Source organism: Phodopus roborovskii, unplaced genomic scaffold (genome assembly GCF_943737965.1).
Source record: "Phodopus roborovskii unplaced genomic scaffold, PHOROB, whole genome shotgun sequence".
NCBI lineage: Eukaryota > Metazoa > Chordata > Mammalia > Rodentia > Cricetidae > Phodopus > Phodopus roborovskii.
Window position 1 is genome coordinate 19,809,544 of NW_026125052.1, and position 24,579 is coordinate 19,834,122.

Consider the following 24,579-nt stretch of genomic DNA (forward strand, 5'->3'; position numbering starts at 1 on the left):
TAAATCAGGTTATCTAATGAAGTTACACAGATCTCAGTAGAGTAAGAGATAAATTAAACAATGATGAATGGTAAGCTCAATTTTAAATTTTGTTCTTTTTTAGAATAAAAAAAAATTGATTCCCCGAAGTCTAAGAATTCACTAAAAAAGTCACTTTAAGTTGTATATGTTTGTCATTGGAGTTTCACTTTTCCCTCTGACAGTATATAAAATTCAACGTTTTAAGAAGCATATTTATAAGTAATGAGTTTACTTCATGTTACTTCATCCCCTGTGTTCTCTAGGGAAAACATAGCCTAACATTCAGTTGCTAATAAATGCTTATGAATTTCTTTAATGCTTCAGATTTCCAAATGAATCTTATGTAAATGTTTTCTTATAGCTCAGGGGGAAGTGGAGACGGACAATTTTATGAATAAAGTAAAAGCTTTTACTGGTAAGTAAGACACAAAATGTCTTGGCTAGCCAGGGTGGGTGATGGGGACACCTGACAAGGAATGCTGGGAAAGGCTGGATTAACAGATGCGAAGGTCTCAGTTGTCCCTACCTCCCTTTTGCATGAGGTGCCCTTCCCCTCCACCAGCATTTGCTTATGTGCTGTTGCTTTCTGGAGTTTGAACATGATCGAAACAGCTTTCCTTGTTTGCTCATCTTTCGAGAGTTTCGGTGGAGAAATGGTTCCTCGGTGTTTTCTTTTCTTTTTTTTTTTTTTTTTTTTTTTTTTTTTTTTTGGCAGTAGTTGTGGCGTAAAGAATCTCTAAATAGATTATTTTCAACTGAAATACTACAGTCCCTTCTGAACCAATACAAATATACAAATATGCATGCTCCAGCTTTTCACCTTTATGTGATAAAACACATGACAAGAGTTTAGATTTCTAACAACATATCTAAAATTCTATGTTAGTGTGAGAACTTGAGTAAGGAAGCACCAAAGGTTATTTATTTAAAAACAGTGAGTAGAAAAATTAACATTGCACAGGGTCAAATTGTTATTAACACTATGAAGTGAAAATTATGTTGTTCAGCTCAAAAGATAATGAATACAATAAATGATGATGGAATACATAAATTTCCCATCTGCAATGTAGTATATTGGCTAATTATTAAAACAAATTGCTTTTCTTTGTAGAAGACTTCAACCGAGGAATCAAAGTTATTTGTGACAGGCTAGAGAGATGGCTTAGCTGTTAAAAAGCTAGGCTCACAACCAGAAAAAGTTATTTGTGGCTTTTTGTTTATTTCTGAGACAGGGTTTCATGTAGCCTAGGCTATCCTCAAAGTCACTATGTGACTGAGGCAAGCCTTAAACTCTTGATCCTCTTTCCTCCCAAGGTTACCTTCTAAGTGCTAGGATAGTAACCACCTCCACAGCTGAAGACCCTTATTTTATTACTATTAAGAGGTTATATTATATTTGTGGTTCCCCATGATGCTACTACATAAAGAAATGTGTTTCTTTTTACCCTTACATTTTTGTTTGGGGTTGATGCATTATCAGAAAGTGAATTTTCCACCACTTTGTGAAATGATTATTCTCTAACATTAGTGGTTTTGTGTTTTCGAAGGAAAAAAGATTCATAGCAATGACATGAAGGAAGTTCTGGGAAACATGGGCATTGAGGTCACAAATGAAGAGCTCAAAGGCCTTCAGGACACACTGCCTTTTGATGGTAAGCTTTGGAAACACTTCTAAGACCTCCAGAGGGCTTCTATGCAGAGCCTGCGTGAATATTCTAGATTTGTGCTTATTCCTCCTGAAAACTTCTAGAAATAGTTAGAAAAATAAGGATACTGTTGTTTAGATTTGTCTGTCATCTACCAGACCCTTCAGTCATAAGCTCTGTCATCTGAACACAGAAATGCTACAACAGCAGCAATGGAACCCTAAGAAGAAGACAAAGGAAAGCGTGGGTAGGAATAAGAGAAAGAAAGGACAGGAGGGGAGAGGGAGGAGAAGGGAAGGGAAGAGGAAGATTACCTCAGGAGGGAGGGCAATGAGGAGACGAGGAAAAGGAGAGGAGGGTTGATCATAATAGAATTTCTCTCAGCTGCCAGTCCCTCAGTTACCAAAACTGAATCTGGTTGCGTATATGTGTGTATGTGTGTGTCACAGTGTTCTTTCCTGTTACTCTGTTCTATTGTAATGATATAAAACACACTCATAATTATACATAGATGTCTTACTGAAGTAATAATTGTACTCACATCTCCATTCTGATGTGGTTTGTTCATTTTTTTATAGCTTCTAACAATATATTTCAAAACAGAATGTTAGAGGGTGTGCTGTCTATGAAAGGTAAGTGGAGAGCATGGTAAGAAAAGCAGAAGCATATGAAAACTTTAAGGTTCATTTTAATTATTTAGAGTGAGTTTTATCTATGTTCCTTTATGCAGATAGTCTATTCAGTTATTTCCATCTTATTTTTATAAGAATAGTCACAAAGATACACCATTCACCACCACACACAAAATACTTCTGAGCTAGGTGTATATGGTCATGTATACCAAAAACAGCATTTAGGAGACAGAGGCAGGAAGTCATGAGTTCACAGCTAGACTGGACTATACAGCAAGACCTAACCCCCCAAAATATAAACAAAAAATCACACATACACATATGCACACGCACGCATGCACGCGTGCACACAAACACAAACACACTTCAGCCTGGTTTACTCAGTAATTCCAGGCCAGCAAGGACTGCATAGTAACACCATACTAAAAGTAACACCATACTAAAACAAAACAACAATCCCAAAAACCTATTTATAGGACATCTGTCCAGCAACTCTCTATACAGCTTCCAACTGATATCACTCTACATCTCTACAACCAACATTGTTTCAAATTATTCCAGATAGTTCCCTTCCTTACACCTTTTAAAACTCCACTTGCCTCGACCTTCCTACATATACTATAATATAAAAACTAGTCATGGTGAATTGTAACCTAGCACTCCATAGGGAAGATTCCCAGATCTCATTTCGTGAATTATTTATGACCAAGGGAAAATTAAGGAAGATATTCCATTTCTGATTCACCCTTCTGTGTGTGTGTGTGTGTGTGTCCGTGTGTGTGTGTGTGTGCGCGTGCGCATGCGTGTGTGTGTGTGTGTGTGTGTGTGTGTGTGTGTGTGTGTGTGTGTGCACGTGCGTGCACAGAGGACAATTCGTGGTGAGGAATTGGTTCTCTCCTTCTATCACGTTGGTTCCAAAGATTAAATTTAGGTCCTCAAGCATGGAGACAAGTGTCTTTGCCCAGTGAGCCATCTCACTGTCCTGTTTGTGGTTTTTATGTTGGTTATTAAATGATCTTATATGTGATAAATGGAAGTCCAAACAGAAAAGTCTTATTCATTTAAGTGCATCTTCTCTTCTGTCTTCATTACATTAACAACTAAAACTTTTAAATTCAGATTGTGGACGATACAAAAATACACTTTTCATATCTTATACTCATTTTCTATCCTTGTGTGTTTTCTAAGGAGGAGAAGTTAAGCTTGATAATGTGAACACTGTCCTGAAAAACCTGGGAGTGAAGCTCACACCAAAAGAGAAAGAAAAATTAATGGAGAATCTGCCATCTAGTGACAAGACTTGTAAGTCCCTTAGTGCCTTAGAGAACTCTGCACCTGCAAAGTGAGGCAGAAACTACTAGTCATGAGACCATGACTTCTTCACATGACTGTTCATGCCACAATCACATGTGGAGATCAGAAAACAGCTTGAAGAACTCAGTTCTTACCTTCCACCATGGGGTACCTTTACCCTCTTTTAGATCTTAATGTCACAACACAAACTGGTACAGTTGTCTTCTTCACTAGTTATAATGTCTAGAATAAGAGTTGTAGTCTAGACACTAAGAACGAATGGGAAGCGATGACTAATTGTTATTAGTAGTCCTCAAAGCATTGTATTGAGTCCATTAGTAATTCCACTCCCATTTCACAGTATTTCATACAAAAATACTTGTGTTCACATTTTCATGAGCTACTTACTCAAAACTCAGTTCTTTATCTTCAGCCCAGAATCTTTCCTAACTCAAAAACCCAATTTCTAGTGTAGCCTGTGTGTAAAGAGCTTTTTGTCTTGATAGGGACCCAGGCCTTTGGATCTCAATTAATTGTTTAACACTTACTGTATTTCTTCTTTGCCTTTTGGCTAAGATCAAATATAAAAATATCTACCACTGTGTTTCTTAATTCTACATTCTCAAAAGGTAAGGTTGTGGAAGGGCCACTGATAGCATTTCCTCATTTTTCCATTAAAATTGAGCTCATTTCCCCTCCAATATGTGGAATTTAAATATAAAATCTATGGTTTATATTCTTGAGCTTGATGAAGAGGTAACGATAAAAGATACAGATGAAAACTTAATGGATTTTGGTTTATCTCTTCTTTTACATCTTCTGGTTTGTTTTTATGTGTGGCATTTTGAATTTGATGCCTAATTTTGAATTTTCTTGTAGTTAATGGAAAAGTTCCATTCAATCAACTGATAGATGCAGTGACAGAAGTTACAGGTGGGAATTAATTATAATCATTGTCCCTTGTTGCTATACTAAATTATATTTTGATGCTCTCTTCTGACTACCATGTCTTTTTGTTCTATCATTTTACTATTTCAATTCAGAAAATATTTCTATTTAATCATCTAAAATACTAAGTGGTGAACTACAACTCTTAGGCCAAATAATTTAGTGGGAGGACATTTTATCATACCATATCCACCTCCATTAGCTTATTACTGTCGATGACTTCTTTCACAATGTCATGATAAAGCTAAGTAGTTATGATGTTGATTTCATGTTCTATAAAGCCTAAACTGTCTACTATCTTTCATAAGAGTGCTGTTTCTTCTTCTTCAGACAATTATGGTTTATCAGTGAGGTGGAAAATTAAAAATATTTTAACGGTCTCTTATATCTAAGTAGTCCTGTGAATGATAAATACAATCTAACTTTGGGTTTCCCATATTTGATATGTCAGTGTAGTGCTTTAATAGAAAGTTCTCTAAGATATATTCTAAAGCATACCATAATATATCTAATATGAACATCAGGAAGAAATTTTTTTCTGGCTGTAATCAAAGCTATCAGATTTAACATTAAGTCAGACAGCCCAGAGAACACAGAACAAAAAGTTCGGTCACAGTCAAAATGCTGTGAACACACTATATATTAAACAATTTTAAGATAAGAAACAAGTGAAGATGTGATAAGTTAACGAAGCTGGGGTGGAGTGCATTAAAGGACCCCTCTATCTAAATCTAGGATGTCCACTGAACTAAGGTCCTGAGTCTGTCAGCTCAGTCAGTTGTCCTGGTTACTCATTTGGTTACAAGGACCTGAGTGCAGAGTTAAGCAAGATCAATAGTAATCTGATCAAGGTTAAAAAAAAATCTTCTTTCAGAAAAATGCAGATATATATATATATATGTATATATATATATACATACATACATACATACATACATACATATATATATCAAAAATAAAAAACAGGAACCTGAAATAGTAAATTTTCTTCATTTCTTAGTGGAATTAAATATGTTCTGGAGCAAGAACACCTCACACTGAACTAACTTATTAAGTATTTAAATAAAACTAAAGGTAACACCATTCATAATTAAAGAAAAGTCGAATTACTGGATTTGGATGAACTATTTATGGTATTGTGGATAGATAACTTAGAATCGCTAAACCATACCTTGTGGCTTTGTTCCACAACTAAAGAGACTACATTGTGACAGACAGTTGCTTTTGTAGTGGTTGACGATACAACAGTCACACACCACTTTGTTGTGAAGCTTCTCAAGCTGCTGATTAATAAGCAAATGTTTCTGTTTCACAAACTTCAAGATATTTTCATATCACAGATAAATCCTCATCTACATTAAGTTTCTTTGTTTTCAAGGAGGAGAAGTTAATGTCAAAGACATAAAAACTACTCTGGAAAAAATGGGAATAGAGCTCTCAGATAAGGAGTGCTCCCAAGTAGGGAACATGCTTCCAGTTAACGGTAAGCATTTAAAGAACCAATGTAGCCCTTAAGAAGCCAAATGAAACCCTAATGGTCTGTAAGCTAAGTAAAGCCACGCTTTTTTTCTAAAGTAATTTGAGCATAATTTCCCTTGTGTGGGTGAACACTGTTATTCCTGGAAGAAATGGGTTATTAAATGAAAATCTTAGTGTCAGGCTAAGGTTTCATTTAATTTTTTTAAAGTTCTATAACTACTTACAATTGAAACCTAAAAAAGAAGAGTTTAGACACTGCCCTGAAGTCCCAAACCTTAGAAAGAAATCCCAGTGGTTTCATTACAGTTTGGAATCATCTGTGTCTTCAGTAATTTGTCTGGTATTAGAAAAGGGACATGTCTATTTTTATTTTCTTATTCCAACAGGAAGATATCCTCAAAATTCTGCAGGCTTATATGTAAAGGTGAATGTCTGAGAAAGTTCTAGAAGAAAAACTGGAGAAATTAAAGGGAGGACAGGGAAGAACTAAGATGCCTCTGTTTTATTGTTGCAGAGTAGAATGCTTGCAACAATTCTCCCAGGGTCTAGGAAGCCATACTCAGAACTTTTTCTAGTTTGTTTGTTTTTGGTTTTTGTTTTTAGTGTTTTGTTTTGTTTTGTTTTTTTCAAATAAGACATATGCCTTTTCTGGGGTAAATCTTGAAGTTAAGACTTTAGTATTCCCTTGCTTAATTATTCAGTATTCCCTTGCTTAATTGCATCATGTAACTTGATCTCTGTCCTTACAGCCAATGGCAAAGTGTACCAGAAGAGGTTGCTAAAGGGTGTGCTTGTCTCTAAAAGTAAGTGAGTATGACAAGGCTCATGACTGTGAAGCAGGTTTCCTGTTCTCCAGATTTAGAATCCTTCGGCACATTGGTGATATTTTACAAACATAGTTCCTGCGTATATTGTACCAAATATACTCTTGAATCATTCTTTTCATTCAAAATGCTTTTAAATTAATATTTTAGGAAATTTGTACAAAGTGGTGGGTTATCCCAAGGCATCTTTATGCATGTATGTCATTACACTTTGTCCTCATCCTTTCTTCCCATGGCCTTCCCTTGTGCCCTGTCCTACCCATCTGTCCCCTGCTTTCTTCCTTTCGGCTTCCTTATCACATACACTTCGTGATCAGCTCTTTTCCCACCTAACTTAAGAGCTCTTCCTCTTGCTTCCTTTCTAGTTCTGTGACCTACACACACACACACACACACACACACACACACACACACACACAGATGCATGTATACACACACCTGAACATGCATGTGTACACGAACATTTAGGAAAAGCAAGGTAAAATAAAATACTATTAAATGTAGAGAAGGAGAAAGGAGGAAAGGCTGGTAGAGACAGTTGGAAAAAGGCAAGAATATAAAACAGGAAAAATAAAAAGCCTCCAAATTAAAAAAAAGTATAAACTTAACCACATGAATATTTGAAGAATGACAAAAAATATGTTAAAACACAATAAAGTAAAAAGCCCTGTTATGTAGCATTAGTAATATGTAGTAATAAAAAGCCAGGAATTATAAGGGGAAAAAATAAACAACAACAAAAACCACGAGACAGGAGATGTTAGAGAACCTTTCCCTGGTCCTTAAAAGTTCCAGGCAGACAGTGGTATGCATGGGAAGGAGGGGGATCAGTGAAACTCATGGACTCCTTCCCCGCCCTGCTCCCCCATGACTTACACACTGTTAACTCTGCCCTGAGCACTTGTCTACTTTCCACCAGAGTTGTCTTCACCAAGGTAGTGTTTTGGTGTGTGTGTGTGTGAGAGAGAGAGAGAGAGAGAGAGTGTGTGTGTGTGTGTGTGTGTGTGTGTGTGTGTGTGTGTGTGTGTATGTGTTGGGTGGATTCTCTTGCCCTTCTGAAGCTCCAACAAATAATATGAAACCTAATGTTTCACTAGGGGAAGTCTCCCAAGTGCATTGGTAATCTGGAAGCAACCACAGCACTGAGATTTGCACTCAGGTCCTCCTGAGTGTTGATCACCTTCACACAGGAAATCTAATGTGGGTATCTAGAGTACTCCTGAGCTTCAGAGGTCTGAGCCTATAAAGCAGCAAATGACAGATGAACTATTCCAGTTTGTCTCCTCTTGCCCTCAGCCTCAGAGCTATGGAACTCCAGCCTCATTCTCAGTTGATGAGATCTTCTCATGACTGAAAATGGTGGACCTAGATCTTCTGCCCCTTCTTCTGTGTGCTCCTTGAGCTTTAATGCAGGAGCACAGTTGTAGATGTAGCCACTGGGTCTGGGCATCAAGAGTCACTGATCTCTGCACCTGTTGTGGCTTTCTGTAATGGTCTCTTTACTGGAGAGAGAGAGGTTGGGGGAAGAGGAGAGAGGATGTGTGTATGTGTGTATGTGTGTATGTGTGTGTGTGTGTGTGTGTGTGTGTGTGTGTGTCAATTTATTTGAATTTGAAACAAGCTCTTTTACTTATCTATCCCAGTTCCCGCACCCTCCCATCCTCTCCTGTTCCCCCCACCAACACCCATCCCATCCTCTTTCTGCTCCCCAGGGAGGGTGAGGCCTTCCATGAGGAGTCTTCAAAGTCTGTCATATCATTTGGAGCAGGGTCCAGGCCCTCCCAGATATGTCTAGGCTGAGGGATTATCCCTCTATGTGAGAGAGGCATCTTTGATGAAGGCTAAGAGCTATGCTTAACTATGTGTATAAGGGTAAGTTTTAGAATGCAGTTAGCAATTATGCTGCTCTGCTACAGTTATGGTAGTAGTCTATCTTCTACCAATCCATGACCTCACTAGACCAAGTAGTTGTCTAGTTTTCTAGTACCCGGCATAATTACTTTTTATTTGTTGGGTCTATGTATAATTAGACAGCTGTTAGTTACCACTAAGGTATGAGTGTCATTATAATATCTAGAATGTATGAAGAGCTCAAAATACAAAGAATTAAGAAAACAAATGACTTCATTTGAAAAAGAAATGGGTTATGCTAAGAAATACTTTTAAAAATGTTTATCATCCTGAGAAATTAGGGAAATGCTCATTAAAACAACTTTAGGTTTTCATCTCACCACAGTCAGAATGCCTAAGATCAACAAAACTAACAGCAACACTGGTGAGTGTGTAGGGAAAGGGGACTCTCATTCACTGTTGGTGAGGATGCAGACTGGTACAAACACTCTGGAAATCAGTGTGGAGAATCCTCAAAAATCTAAAACTGAAGGGGTTCTTTCCTAGTTTTGATACACTGGCTATTTTTTAAACAAGTGAAGAAGAGTATGTAAAGTATAGGAAACACAAATCGGCAAGAACAAATCCAAGATTAGGTGTTAAGCTGCACAAATGCAGTAGTAGAAATATGATGAGCAGTCAATATTTAATAAGGTACTTCAGGCCACCAGAAGTTGTGAAAGTTTAAAAAAGCAAGATCACACACATGAGTCAGATTTTTTTAAAAGTATGAAAACCACACAGTACCAAGCCCTGCCAATGAGAGTAAACAATGGAAACTCCGTGCATCACTAGAATGTGAAGTGTCATCTCTTTTAAAAGAGACTAGGTAAACTCACAGAAATTTAAATATATCCTTATATTTTTCTCCTGCTATTCCACTGAAGTATGTGTGTGAGTGGGAGGGGGGTGTCTACCGGGTCATTCAATCATACACACACACACACACGTACAGTGTTATTGCAGTCAATACTCTTTATTCTAACAAAAACTTGGAAACAACTTAAATATTCATCTAGAGAGAGGGTCGATATATAATGGTTCATTGTTATTACAGAACAACAGGTAATAAAGTGAATGAATAGTTTCATGCTTTGATATGAACAAACATGAAACTACAAAAAGAATGTAGATGAAAGTGGCGGGAGGGACTCACGATGTGGCTCCTGTAAGCTTTATAGCTGTGCAAACCATCTCCCACATAACGTATGGAAGCTATCCCCCACAGACGCTTGCAAAACATCTCCCACATAAGCATGGAAGCCATCTCCCACATATGCATGAAAACCCTTTCCCACACATGCAAATCTGTAAGATTTCGAGCATATTTAAGAAGGTGGGCCCCCCTAGGAGAAAGGGTTAGAAAACAGCAAAGATGACCTTTGTGCTTTATCAGTAACTTTATTCCTAAAGCTGGTTGGGTTACATAGATGTCAATCATATCACCATGAAGATTTTGCAAACCTGTAATACTTTTTAATTTAACAAAAACATCAGAAGAGTGCTTTGAAATTCTTAGATAAGCATACTCTGGGGGAAGGACTATGTGATCTTTTCTGGACTGGAAGCAAAAATTAACCCTCCTGTTGCCTGCATTTATGTGACTTTCATTTTCTTATTTCTGCAAGTGGTATAGGACTTACAATTAGCTATACTAACTGATCCCATGCCCTAGAAGAGCTCCAGGGTAAAGGTTTTAACTTCATACTGGCAGTCCTATACAACTAACCATACTGCACTATACGCGAGACTGACACACCATGACAGTAATGCACAGCTTGTCATATTTTGTGGTTATTTGATCTTATTTATGTTCCTCTCTTTTTCCAAAGATGGGAATGTGGATGTTGCTAACATTAACATGATTTTACAAAACATGGGCATGAAACTCACAAAAGTGGAGAAAGAAGATTTGATAGGGAAACTGCCTGTTGAAGGTGAGCATGTAAATCTAAGCGTTCTTGATAACTTGAGAATGGGTACATCTGTACAATGTATTCAGAAAAACACATTTCCATTAAGATGACATTTATAAAAATAGACATCAAGTGGAATTCTTTCTTATTATTTTATTAATAATGTTCCAGCAACTCCTTTAATTTAAATCCAAAGGGAATGCTGAAAGAATGGATGGAACTGTTACCAGGGCTAGGAAAAGAATCAAAGAGAGTTGGGGGAAAGTAATCTCAGAAAGTCTGGAGAGGAGTTAGTTAGGTCTGGGAAAATAAAAAATAGCATCTAAACTAGAGTGTATTAACATAAGAGACAAGTACTACAGCCATATGATTACACTTCCTCGCTTTCTCAGCATGAAGGGTCTTCAAACAGTCAAGCTATAATATTTGGACTGCTGCCTTATTATAAAGCTGCATAATGTCCCATTTCACAGCCCCAAACCCTGTGATCCTTTGGCCATATTCTCAATCAACCTCTTTAATAATTTAGAAGCAAATTCTGAAACACAGTTGAAGCTGGACTAGTGTTGAAGTGTAGTAGGCCAAAGAAACTGAGTAAAGAATAAAGAAGTCATTCATGAAAGAGAACATTTTTGTATTATTCAGTTCATGTGAGATGTCCAGAACTGGTAGCAGAGTAGAAGTGGCTACACATTAATGCATGTGAGGTTTGAGGTGATGAAAGGGGTCTTAGATCATGGTCATGGTTTCATGGCTTTGCGCATGCACGCGCACACACACACACACACATGCAACTATTTCGAGTATAAATAATTCACACGACATAAAATGTGGCTGTGTAATATATGAATTAATTACACATAAGTCCTTTAAAAATTTCAATGATAGCCTGATTTACTTCTTAATTAAAGAAAACAAGGAACAAAAATTCTTCTCTTAGGAGATTTAGTGACATGGTGGACAGCTGATACTTTTTCTAGTCACTTCAGTTGTCGATAGGATAATTAATAAAATCTCAGATTATTAGGTACATGTTTGAGTTAATGGTCTTAATTAACAGTTTCTCAATTACATAAAATGTATTTAGATATTTTTATTCACAATTAGAAAATAGAAAATTATATTTTACAGAAAACCCTCTTTAATTTTTAAAATAATCTTACGAGTGGCACAATTGTTTAATGTACAGTACTTATACAGAAAACACTTCTTAGTCATTTTTTTTCAATAAAGGAAATAACAGCTGAGATTCTAAGCTGCCTTAAATTACTGAGCAAATTCTAGATGTGTAACATTCTTTCATTACAATTACTTTTAAATTGCTTTTACAAATAAATATTGAGCTCCTGCTTTATGAAATATGTTAATCATTAGGGTGATTATTTACTTCTATATGACAAAAGAGTAACAAATTGGAGACAGAAAATAACTCATTATATAAGGATATCCTTTTAAAATCCAAATTAAAACACTATTATTGTAGCACATGCAATTTGTAAACCCTGGTGTTTGTTATTGATGTAAGTAGAATTTACAGAGTTAAAAGTTTTCTGGGCATAAGAACCATCAACCAGACTCTATGGGAGAAGGTAGTTTAATATTGTAACTTACCCCTAATAGTTGTGAGTTAAATTTCCTATCCCACAATAGATTGTATTCAGAAAAACATGGTGTAAATTATAGAGTTTATAAATATTACCTTGTTTCTATTTCATACTTGAGTGTCAATATGCACAACTATATTGGACATATATGTTTTCTTACCAGCTAACAAGGTTGAATTGAGAAAGTTACTGAATTTGTTGAAAATGTATACTGGTGAGTATTTATTTTGATGTGTATTAATGTTTAAAATAATTTATCAAATTATCCAGTCATTACATTTTGTCTTATGACTGTTTCAACTAATAGGTGCTCTAAAAACCTTATTTGAAACTTCATCTTAGATTTAATAAATTTAAAGGTTATATTTTTGGAGAGAAATTTGAAGGAACTACTTTTCATATATCAATAGTATTGTTTACTTCATTGGGATTCAAACAACCCTTGCCTTGGTATGCATATTAAAACTAAAACTTTTATTGGGATCCATGAATCAGTGCCACTGTGAAGATAATGTTCACATAATTAAAAATCCCCTATTAATTTCTCCTTCAAGAATTATAAATCTCTCATTCTAATTTGCCACAAATTCTTAACCAAAAAGTACTGCTCAGCTGATTAGCCACACACAAACTCATCATTAAGAGAATATTCCTTCCATAAAGTTAAGAAACACTACTATGTCTGTGAATTCCCCCATAATTCTCTGTAGTTGAAGGTGATTTTTCCAGTGTACTACTTGAAGTTGAAGATGAGGTAGAACAGATTAGGTTCTCATGACTGGACATAATTAGATTATTCTTCAAGTGGCCAGATGTTAATGTTATTATTTTTCAAAAGGAAAAAGGATTGATGTCAAAGATATACCAAGACTTATGAGAGACACGGGGATTGAACTCACTGAGAAAGAAGAGGAGATACTACTTCATGCCCTCCCCGTGGATGGTGAGCCATACGAATGTCTTTTCAAGGGACTGGATGCCTAAGGGTCATTGCATAGTTTTCTAAACTTATCTCTTCAGTTATTTCCTCTAAGAAGTGGTGAAAATAAATGGGAAAAAAATTCATTCTCTGTCATTGAGCTTTAATCTAAGACTCACCAAGCTCATCAATAATTCTGCCAAAGAATTGATATCATGGCTGCAGTGTGACCCACTTGGGTGTCTGGGCTCTCAGCACATGAGAAAGAGAGGAATAAAGAGAATGAGAGGCCAGGCCATGTGAAGGAGAGAAGGGAATCAAGAGAGTGTCTGCATATCTCCCCACTGGCTTTATCACTATATGTATTTCTGTCACTAAAATAATTTACTTTTTAAAAATTAGTTTTATTTCATAGGATGTTAGAAAGATTTCTCTTAGAGAGAGAGAGAGAGAGAGAGAGAGAGAGAGAGAGAGAGAGAGAGAGCTTAAAAGCTTACTTACTGGAACTTGCCAGTTGCTCAGTAACTATGTAACTTGTTTTTCCTTGGGAGATAAATTTTGCCTTTTTTTTCTTATAGATACTGGAATGGTATATCATAACAGAATGTTGGAAGAAGTGAAGTCTAGGAAAGGTTTGTAAGAAGTGTGAATGGCAGAAAAATCTGCTAAAAAGTCAACACATGCATTTATAACAGTAGATTTTAATTGTGCCTGTGTCTTATATTTAGATTTCTCATTTCCTACACACAATACTTTGATATAACCATCTATATTATCCGTTCTTGGACCTTTTTAAATTGCATCCTCAAATAATCATTTAAAAATCTAGCTACACACAGAATGTAATATGGAAAATAATACCCTTTTTCTGTGAATTAACCCTACAGCAATTTGAAAGGATTGTTAATTTAATTTTATTTCACAAATCAAAAATTCTTCATTATATTTTTATACACCATTTCCCCCTAAAGCCAATTAACAAAGAATGAAGAAGAAAGCAGGGATTGTGGCTAAGCTGCCCTTTTCACTCATTTCCTGGCAGAGAATAGGAAAGAAAGCTCAATACTATCAAGTTTTGCTTGTGACGAGAGAAGTCTCTTTCAGATCTCAGCCAGTTTTTGAACATTTCAGACTTCCTAAATAATGTCAGTTAGCAATGTCCTGTGAAGAATTTTGTGATGATGAATGTATTGTCAGTGATATTCAGGGGGAGAAAGTGGTTATAATTTTTACTCATGTCAAACTGTACTGATGAAACAAAAATTGACTATCAGAACTTAATGTCACCCTCAGGTGTAGCCATGACCTTGCATTAGAGGAAGGTTTGCCCAATGTTTTTCTCCTGTGTCCCATGGAGACAGCTCTGTCTTTGATATGCTCTTGCTTCATTGGACAGGTCATCATTGAAGCACATAATAAGCACATATCAAAGCACATAATCACAGTCCTGAGCAATGCTTCAACCTTAAGATATTTCTGTTGTAAATTCTTGGCTTCATTGTAGCTAATTTACTGAGCTAATTTTCAATGTCCATTCACTAAGACAAACAAATTATACATTTATACTTTTTGTTGTGCTCAAATATAAGATTAAAGTTTTAGACCTGGATATACACATATTTGGGGATCATTAGCTATTTCTTCATAATTCTATTTTTGTTTCTTTCCCAAGGAGGAATGGTTAAAGTCAATAACCTAGACACTGTCCTGGGAGGTCTGGGCATTGAGCTCACAGATAAAGAGCATGAAAGTCTGACAGAAAATCTACCACTTACGGGTGAGTGTCATGTACCACAGTGGATGTCACTTAGTGGTGAGTGTTGTTTATCACAATGGTTGTCAAACAAGAATTGATTGTGGGCTTGGGAGAAGGAATATATTTAGTGATATTTTATATATAACCACTATTTTTTCAAAGGTAAGGGAGAAACCAATCCCAGTTTAAGAACAATGTGTATTAGGATGTTTAAAGACAACAAATTCAGTGGAATGTCATTGAACATTAAAGTCTGGACCACTCTGTTATGAGCAGTTTTCCCTCCAGCCTGGTCCCAGTACCGCCTCAGCCCCAAATAACACACAGAGACACTGGTTTAGATATAAAGCTGTTGGCCTGTTACTAGCATTTCTTATTGGCTAGCTCTGCCTTAAATATTAACCCATTTCTATCAATCTAAGTATTTCCACGTGGTCTTGGCTTACCATAGAAAGGGTCCTGACCTCTGTTCTCTTGGTCCTACATTTTGAATCTCCTCTTACTTTTCCCTGAATCATCCTTGTCTCCTAATCCCACCTATCTTGCTTTCCTATTGGCCAACAATGCTTTATTCATTAACCAATATGTGAAACATATTTACAGAATGGCATCTCCCATCACCACTCTCAGAACCAGACGTTCAGAGAATTCAGAAAGCTACATCAGCAATGTGAACCACAGATGTTTTTATTTTTTCTGAATGAAGTTATACTATGCAACCCAGGCTGGCCTTGAACTTATCATCTTCCTGCCTCAGCCTCTCCAGCCCAGAAAGAACAGTCATGGATAGTCATGTAGGCATTTACAGTCTAACTGTAGAAACTAATTGCCTTGCTTTGGTGTGATACCAATTATTAATGGCTGGCAGTTATTTATAAGCAGATTAACTTTGATTTTCTTTAGTTTTTTTCTTCCCAAATCTACCAGTTAAATGGAATGCCTTTAAGTTTCAGCTTACTTGTATAAGGAGTCTGAGTTCAGAAACAATTATGGACTAATGGTCACTTATTTCTCTTTACGAAATAATAAACTAATTTTTTATTTTAAGACAATTAAAATGAAAATTGAATCATGTTTAAATGCAATAGAATTATTCTTTTACTATTATAGGATAAAATAAAGGTAGGGAGACATAATAAGCCTGAACTACTTAATAAGTGAATGAAAAGTGAACTGACTAAATAGAAGGAAAGCAAATTAAATTTGTTTCTGATCGGAAAGAATAGCAATGTATTAATAATTGCCTAAACCATGTGCACATCCTGTGATTTCAGGGCAACACATCTATAGAAAAAAGGTCTAATTAGTACAAGTTAGTTTGGCCGATGTTCTCATTACCTTCCTGTTTTGTTCCCAATTAAAAAGTCTGTGTGTGTGTATGTTCAGACCAAAGGTCGATGTCAAATGCCTTCCTTAATCACTTTTCCTCCTTCTAAGATGCAAGTTCTCACTGGCCTAGAGCTTACCAATTAGGGTAGACTGGCTAGCCCAGCAGCTCCAGGGACCCTTCTGCCTCTTTCTCCTCCCTCAGTTCTAGGACTTCAGATTCATGCAGCATGCTTGGCTTCTTACATGGATGCTGGGGATCTGAACTCAGTTTCCTCAGGCTTGTGCAGCATCACTAACTGGATCATCTCCCCAGCCTGACCAATTGAGAACTGCTAATTCTTGAAGAAGTCTGTCATGAGCTACCTCCTAAGAACATCATAAATTCTGCAGTAGGGGAGCTGCCTTAAAGAGTGGGAGTTTCAGGACCCTTCCCTTCTCCTGAAGACCTCAATGTCTCTGTCATCACCCTATGCCAACCTCATTCTGAAGCTCTAGTTACTGGGCATCTTGTCTTTGATTGTTATTTTCTAAGTATTGTGACTCATAATCATATTTAAAAGGCTTGTCTAGAAATTTTATGAAGGCCTAAGGAACAGGATCTATAGTTCATGCATTCAACCTCCTTTTGGAGTCTTTTGAATGAAGAATTTGTTTGTATTGGAAGTCTTTTATTTAGTTTTTTTTAATGGCATGACTTTAGAACAATCTTCATAGTGTATGGTGTGCATAAGTGGATAAAAATTGAACCTCAGAATAGTGTCATGTTTCAGATTTAATGGGCTGCCATTTGATATTCTGAAATTCGTTGTAAATTTATCATTGAATTCTTGTTTCCTAATGAAGCCTACTAGGGAAAAAGAAGAAAGCTGGGGCTTAGAGTTGCCTTGGGTAGGTTCTTCTTGGGACATACCCTGGGTCAACTACTCCACACATTCATTGTTGAGCATCAGACCTCCCTCTTACCGCTCTGAACTCGTAGCCCCTCCCACCAGAGATTAAGGTCTTTTTTGATAGTGAAATGGTGCCATGTGTCCATGACTCTAATGTTAATTCCTTTTGCCCATAGATGGTAGAAACAGTTATCCAGACTATAAATACATTACCCCATGTTATCATTTAAAATAGCAATGAAAGATAAAATGTAGCTAAGGGTAAGTGGATATGTGCAGTTGCACACAGAGGCCAAAGCAAGTTATACATTGAGACCAGCCTGGGCCACACATGGAAAACCTTTCTGTGTCTGTGTCTGTCTGTGTTTGTGTCTGTCCGTGTGTGTGTGTGTGTGTGTGTGTGTGTGTGTGTGTGTGTCCCTCTCTCTCTCCTTCTCTCTCCCTCTCCCTCTCTCTCTCTCTCTCTCTCACACACACACACACACACACACACATACACAGAAGATGGTGAAAATTCAACTGAATCAGCATAAATCCTGGGAAAAACTTGCAATTTGCACTAGAAATATGAGTTTCCAGAGCCTCATACACTATCATTGTCTATTATTCTATCATTTCTGTGAACATAAAACGTAGAAAATGTTTTCTTTGCCAGTACTCCTCCAAACATAGACAGAATTTTGATTGATTCAGATTAAGTGGTGATAGGCTTCAATTCTTAATTTTTAATCTCTTGTGCTAATTATGACTTCTCTTGCAGCTAATGGAAAGATTCATCTTGACGAAGTGCTAGAAACAGTAGAAGATATTACAGGTTAGTTTCTACAAATCTAAAGTCAATTTTATACCAAATTATATGTTTATATGTACTATTATTTTGTATTGGCTCTAGTATGTTCCTTTTCTTTCATGTTGACGAACTACCTGCAATTGTAGTTTAGAACATTTGCATTTTAGCACTACTTCAGTACAAATATCTGAAAGAAAAATATTTTGCGTCTGGTCTATTTATCATAATAGTCACTATTACTGACTTCAAAATCTAAATTAGCACAGAAAATCATAAGTAAATTGTCACAAAGATAATCCTCTTACTGGGAAACTACAAGAGAAATAGGATTCTGATAAAATTAATTGGTTTATTTTTTTAACCTACAATATACTAATCTACCTCTTGTAAACTGTCTTTATGTCTATTGTTACACTGAAAAATTACATTTCTGTCCCAACTAATGAGAATTGTGAGCACTTGGAATATTTATGTACACTCACACGGCTACTGTAGCTGAAGAGCCCCCCACAAGGGTTTGGAAGTAGGGGAGTTTTCTCTACACTGACATGTGCCTGCTTCTATGATGTTGAAGGAGGAGACATTGACATCAGTGATATGGGATATGTCCTGGAGGAAATGGGAATAATTCTCACAGACAAGGAACAGAAGGCACTGCTGGAGCATCTCCCCATCAGTGGTAAGTGTTTAAAATATTAATGTAGTCTTCATTGTCTTGTCCACTGTTATTGCTCCTGAGAATGTCCATAAAGATTGTCTAAGATACATCAACAATACCATCAAATTTTATTCAGTTGAATTCTCGTGCCGATATAATTATAGGTAGATGATAGATAGATGGCAGTGTCTTGTTAAAATGAAATAGCTGAGGTCTATAACTGCACTAGAAGACTGACAATGAAGGAGAGAAAATAACTTATAAAAGTTAAAAGGGGGCTGGAGCCATGGCTCAGTGGTTGGGAGCAGTGACTTCTTTTGTAGAAGCTCTGGGCTTAGGTTACTGGCACTCACGTGGCATCTCACACCCATGCATTAGGTGATCCAATGCTCTCTTCAGACCACTCTGGATATCAATTACATATACATATGTTCAGACAAAGCCTACACACAAAAAAAATTAAAATAAGTAAATTTTGGTACTGGAGAGATGGTTTAGCAGTTAAGAGCACTGGCTACTCTTTCAGAGGACCTAAGTTTGATACCCAGCATCCATATGGCCACTCATAACCATCTGTACCTTCAGTTTCAGGGACCTGACACCCTCTTCTGGCCTCTGTTGTGCACCAGGCATGCATGCTGGCAAAATACCCATACATATAAAATAACTTTAAATTTTTCTTCAAAGACTCAATTTTAAAAAGCATTGCTGTATATGACATGCAAATTTATACAGTATGTAAACTTGTAAAGGATAAAATTATCAATAATTTTAAAGAAATGAATAATCCAATTTCATCTTAAAATAATATCCATGGACTGAAGAGTTATGTAAAATGCTTGCCAAGTGTGGTGGTTTGAAAGCATATGGCCCTGATAGGCTCATACTTGAATATTTGGTCCCCATTTGGTAGAACATTTTGGGAAGGACTGGAGGCGTGGCTGTGTTGGAGGAGGTGTATCACTGCGGGTGGGCTTTGAGGTTTCAAAGCCCCATACTATTTCCATTTAACTCTCTCTGCCTCATAGTTGTGTCTCGAGGTGTGAGCTCTTAGTTACTGCTCCAGTACCATGCCTGCCCCTTCCCATGATGGTCATGGACTTCTAACCCTCTGGAACTGTGAGCCAGCCCCACATTAAATGATTGATAAGTTACCTTCGTCATAGTGTTTTATCACAGCAGTAGAAAAGTAACTAAGACAGTGTGTTAGCATGAGAACCTAAGTTCAGATCTCTAGCACTCACATAGAGAGCCAGGCATGGAAGTCTCACTGGGAGAGTAGGAACAGGCAAGCTTCCACTTCAGAGATCTTGTCTCAAACCGAGAAAGTGGAGTGCTGGCAAGACGGTTCAGGGGGCAGAGGTGCTTGCTACCTAGCATAATGAACTGTTCAGTACCCCCATGGTGGAAGGGGAGGACCAACACCCCATGCGTCACTAGTTTCTTTTGCCTTAAACTGTGATTTTGCTGCCTTCTTCACTCTCCACATGATGCATTTGTGTGTGACCTAACTTGTGTTTCTTGCAGCTAACCGTAAAGTCCACAAGAACAGGATAATGGATGGACTGAGGTCTCTTAATTGTAAGTAAAGAGCAGAATAAAAACAGGGAACCCATCAACTAACCTACACTGTAATGCCATCTTTATCTTCCTTTGTAAATAAATCTGTTACCAAAGAACCTTTACACTGGAGGCTTTTGAAAATTCTTTTTAATTATATTCCTATTTGTTGAAAAAGAAAGTGGTATAAGAATATGAACCAAAGGGGAAATTATTTAGACAATTTGGGTAGGAATTGAGATAATGAACCTTATAATCTTAGAAACACTACTTATTAGTGAAAAGATTTTTGTTAGTACAAATCAAATGATGACAGCCTATTTGAAAATTAATAGTGAGGTTAGTTTTCTAGCTCAGTGGTAGAGTTCTTGTCTACCATGAGAAAGGTCCTGGGTTCAATCCCTACTTCTAGAAGGAGAAAGGGAAAGGAAGCCATTGACTTGCGTTCACCTTGACAGTATTTAATTGATGAGACTTGCTCCATGGGAGTTCTGTAAACTTAGCACCACAGTTTAAACTGAGGATATATTCCACTTTTTTAAGCCCATTATTGACCTTTCTGTAGCCTAAATGGTCTTACTAACTTGGAAACCTTAATTGAAATGAGTAACTTTGGAATTAAAATCCATCAGATTTGACTAATCCCTCTTGATTTTCCTAGGTGGGTTTGTTAATGTCGATAAAATCGAAAAAGTTGTGAAAAATATGGGTTGGAAACTCACCAAGGAAGAAATTAAGGATCTGAAGCAAAATTTGCCTCCCGATGGTGAGCATTTAAGATATTTTCAAGTGAGTCAGGGAATCTGGAATTTGTGTGCATGCATCAGTCAGTCAATCCCAAAATGTTCATCAGGCACAGCTGGGCTTTTTTAAATATAAAAGAAAGTGATGACCTCCTATTGTTGTCGTTCATGATACAGTTCTTGTCACTTGAGTGGTAAACTGAATTTATTCAGGTATTCTCCTAGGATAAGAAGAGCTGGAAGGGAGTGACAGTACAATTAAAACATTAAAGATGAGTGATTAAACTCCCCATCCCATGAAATAATCATTTCCACAATTGTTAATCCTACTTAATCTAGACATTTGGCAGTGTTGTAGAAAACAAAGCAAGCAAGGAACAGGAGAGAATGGGGGTTGAGCGCACATTCCTTCGCCATGAAGCCGGGGCAAACCTAGACAAGAACAATGAAACATTTATGTCAGCATTGTTGGCACATTACTCTACACATTACTCTGAGCTACCCCTTCTGGATTTTGTCTTCTTGGGCTCTAGCTGCCTCTGCCTGGGATGGTGATTACAGCTATGTGCATCGAATCCCAGAGTAATTCCACTACAAATGAGTAAAACGGGTCAATATGAACCTGGGGAAAGCTCTTAGTTAAAAGTACTCATTTTGATCCCATGCCATGTCATTTTATCATTGCGGCTGATGGCTGTGCCCTGCAGTAGGATGTATCTTTTCCTCAGATGTATTTCTGTAAATGTACTCGTTTACTTCTGACAGTATCACTTGTGTTTTATGGATGTGCTTGCTACCTGTGAAATTGTCAGAAGTGTTTAAATTGCTAAAATTCAAACTTGAAAAATAATTACAATTCTTTATTCATCTAAACGTATCTCTTTTCACTTTGTTCAAATCACCCAAATTTCTTAAGATACAAAAAGTGAGGCAATAAAAGACATGTTAAGAATGGAGCAGCATAAAAAGTCACTAAAATGCATTTAGCTGACAATGTCATGTCTTGCCAACTGATTTTGGCCATGCACAGTGAAGTACTGGCCAACTATTCTGCCAATGATTGGCAAGAATTATGCTGAAGAAACCAGGTGTGATTTGAATGTAGCTGATACTGAACACATAGTTTTAAACATGATGCTTGGAAATGTAAAAGTATGCTTTATGCAATACACATTACAGAGCATTTGTAACTGGAAAGCCATGATTCCTTAATGTAATTTAAGCACTACAAATGAACAATGGTCCTTGCATTCATATGGGCTCCTTTCTCCATCTCATACCTCTGCCAGTCAACCGCTATGCTAAATTTTATGCTTAGAGTCTCCTTGTTTTAAAAGCACTTGTTTCAGATAAATGTATGAGTGAGTATTCCTAAGCAGTATTTCAAAATAAATATGTATTTACCTTTTGTGAGTTTTATGAAAATTTTATCTTACAGTGTTTCATAGATTTTCTGGAACTTACTTCCTCAATATTGAATCCCCACATGTCCAAAAAAGCCAAAAAAAAATAAATTCTTTCTTGTTGCTAGGAATTATTTTAACTCATGAATATACCACAATGTATTTATAATTTCCCTACTTAGTGGATATTATCATTGCTTCTAGTGCTCACCATTACAATGATTCCTTCCCAAAGTGTACCTCATGAGGCACATGTCCAAGAATTTCTATGGACATATGGCTAGAAGTGTATACTCTAGAATACCTGGGTCATGTAGTATAGGCACATATTTACTTTTACAAGGTAAGAACAAGTCGAAATTAATGTCTTCATCAGAAATCTGGAATTATTACTACTTGGTTGTTAACATTTACAGTAACCTTGTATAAATATGCATCCATGTCTTGCTGAGTCTCACTAATTTAGTGATGGTACCTACCTGGGATAATTATCACTGCTGATGTGCTGGTCATGAAATGTTTTCAAATGTTTGTTGGAAATACCAGGTTTCTCTTACATGACTTACACTATGGCCATGGAATGAACTGCTGACATTTTATTTAATGCTAGCAATATTTCTCTTTTGTTTTCTCCCTCCCTCTCTCTCTGCCTCTTCCCCTCAAGGCCACTCTCTAATATTACTCTGACATTAGTTTTGATATCCTAAATACTTTTTGCTCAGAGATATCACATTTTTTTTCCTTTTGGTTTTGAGACAGAGTTTGTCTGTGTTGCCTTGGAGCCTGTCCTGGAACTTGCTCTATAGACCAGGCTGGCCTCGAACTCACAGAGATCTGCCTGCCTCTGCCTCCCAAGTGTTGGGATTAAAGATGTGCACCACCAACACCTGGCTTCTAAATCCTGTTTTAGTGATCTGATATAAATAAAGGTTATTTAGTGTAAATGCCCCTGAATCTTGCCCCTTGAATGTGGAAGGTTTGAGTAGAAGAACTGAATGACAGTCACATTGCTGAAATGGTTACATTTTTAGCTTTTTGTTTCTTTAATCTGACTCATTCTTGTGGAAAGGGTAGGGCTGCAGAAATTCTCAAATGTGTTGCTAGAATCTTTTCCTCTTGCACTTTTTCAGTTAAATGATAAATTACTTTCTTTGAATTCTTCTTATAGTACATGGAAGAATTGCATTGAAAAAATTGTTGAAGGGATTAAATGCATTTACAGGTGAGTGAGATCTTTTATTTTAACAAATGCCTCAGACTTTATGCAATAGTATGGTTTCAGATTTTTCTGCTATTGTATTCCTGAATTTTTTGTTTTAATTTTTAACATTTTATTGATAAATTGTGTGTTATTGTCCTACAGTTTGCTCTTATAATATGTAGAACATTAATTCCCAAGCTTTCTAGGGTATTTATTTTGGCAGTATCGTTTATTGGAGCGTTAATAATAAACACCCAAACCAGATCTATCAAGTAACAACCTTATTATCTACGTCAAGAGAAAATAACATAATTTAGCCCAAAAAAGAAAAAAAAAAACAAAGTTTCTGGTTATGATGTATAAATGAACTGATTCTGATATCTTAATTAGGAGTCATTCAGATAAAACATATTCCTTTCTCCTTTGACTCATCCTCAGATTATAAAATATGTCACAACATTTCTATATAAGCCCGTAATTATGGCACATGATTCCCTCTTGATTCTGTATACATATATTTTACTGTTTTTAATTTTCCCTCACATTAAAAAATACACTTTCACATTACATTGTTTCTTGAAATAATTATTCTATAATGTTTAAGACGATAATATTTCATATTTTCAAAGGACCAAAGCTTGACATAAGATTTCTTTCTACTATGATGAACAACATGGGCCTTGAGCTGACAGATAAGGAGCGAATGAAACTGATAAGTGAGCTGCCTGTTGATGGTGAGTCGGGGTGGGTGGGAACTCAGTTGTGTGGGACTCTGGGGGAAGCTCCCTTCTTAATGCATAGTAGTTTGTGTCACGCAGAAAAACCCTCTAACTCCTATCCCAGGACATTGGGCATAAGCAGCCATTGCACTGCCATCCCCTCCAGCCAGGTGCAACACTAACCTAAGGAAAACATAAAGGAACGCTGCTGACATACGCAATTTTTAGAATTGTGTCGAAGAAATACAATGAAAAAAAAAAGTGAGCGTCAGCATAGTTGAGGCTATTAAGTCTCCCCAGCTATTCTGCAGAGAATTTATGAGCTACAGGCAGTTGGAGACTGCTGAGGATGGGAGGG

The 24,579-nt window shown here is 36.7% G+C and overlaps 1 long non-coding RNA gene across 1 annotated transcript; it reads left to right on the forward strand.

Annotated features, from left to right (window-relative positions):
• Positions 1 to 20,121: 20,121 nt before the first annotated feature.
• LOC127217989 (uncharacterized) lies at positions 20,122 to 23,527 on the forward strand. The gene is made up of 3 exons (XR_007834137.1): positions 20,122 to 20,176; positions 20,817 to 20,921; positions 23,470 to 23,527. It is a non-coding gene; the product is annotated as an uncharacterized LOC127217989 (long non-coding RNA).
• Positions 23,528 to 24,579: the final 1,052 nt, after the last annotated feature.